Source organism: Malurus melanocephalus, unplaced genomic scaffold (genome assembly GCF_030028575.1).
Source record: "Malurus melanocephalus ecotype Western Australia unplaced genomic scaffold, MMel_1.1 scaffold_1761, whole genome shotgun sequence".
Classification (NCBI taxonomy): domain Eukaryota; kingdom Metazoa; phylum Chordata; class Aves; order Passeriformes; family Maluridae; genus Malurus; species Malurus melanocephalus.
In genome coordinates, this window is record NW_026624993.1 from 20,332 (window position 1) to 21,157 (window position 826).

An 826-nucleotide genomic window follows, 5' to 3' on the forward strand; every position below is an offset into this window, starting at 1 on the left:
AAAACATCCCAAATCCCACTGGGGGAATGAATCCCAAATTCCAGCGAGGGAATTCTCCCCCAAGGAGAACCAGCCCGAATCCCTCTTGGGATTTTGGGGCCAAAATCCCCCAAATCTCCCTACGGAGCCCCCAAATCACCGCCAGCCCGGCCAGAGCCCCCCATGGACACCCAAAAAAAAAAAACTGGGGCGGCTCCACAGAGACCCCGAGGCGGACCCCATGTGTGCCCCCGACCCCGGGACATCCCCGGGACCCCCGGGATCATCCCCGGAGCATCCCCCGAGCATCTCCGGGAGCATCCCCGGGACCCCCGGGATCATCCCCGGAGCATCCCCCGAGCATCTCCGGGAGCATCCCCGGGACCCCCGAGCATCACCGGGAGCATCCCCGGGACCCCCGAGCATCCCGGGCACCCCCGGCCCGGGGACCCCATCCCGAACACCCCCAGAACCGCCCGGTCCGCCCCGGTCCGGGTGAGGCGAACACCCCCGAGGGGACCCCTCCCCAAGAGCCCCCAGCGAACCCCCCCCGGCCCCTCCGGGCGGTCCCGGGGGAGGCGGGTCCGAAAGGCCGAGCCCGCCCCCGACCGGGCCCCGGCGCCGGAAGGGCCGCCCGCCGGCCGGGAGCCGGGGGAGGGCGGGCCGGGGAGGCCGCGGGTTGTTCCCCGCCCCGGAGGCTCCGGTGCGGCCGCGGCCCGGCCCCGCTCCCCCCGCACTGACCGGCCGGCGGCGGCGGCGGCTCCGACCCGCTCACGGCGCCATCTTCCTCCGCCGGGCACCGCCCTGCCAGCCCCGCCCCCCGCGGGATTCTCGGCCAATCACCGCC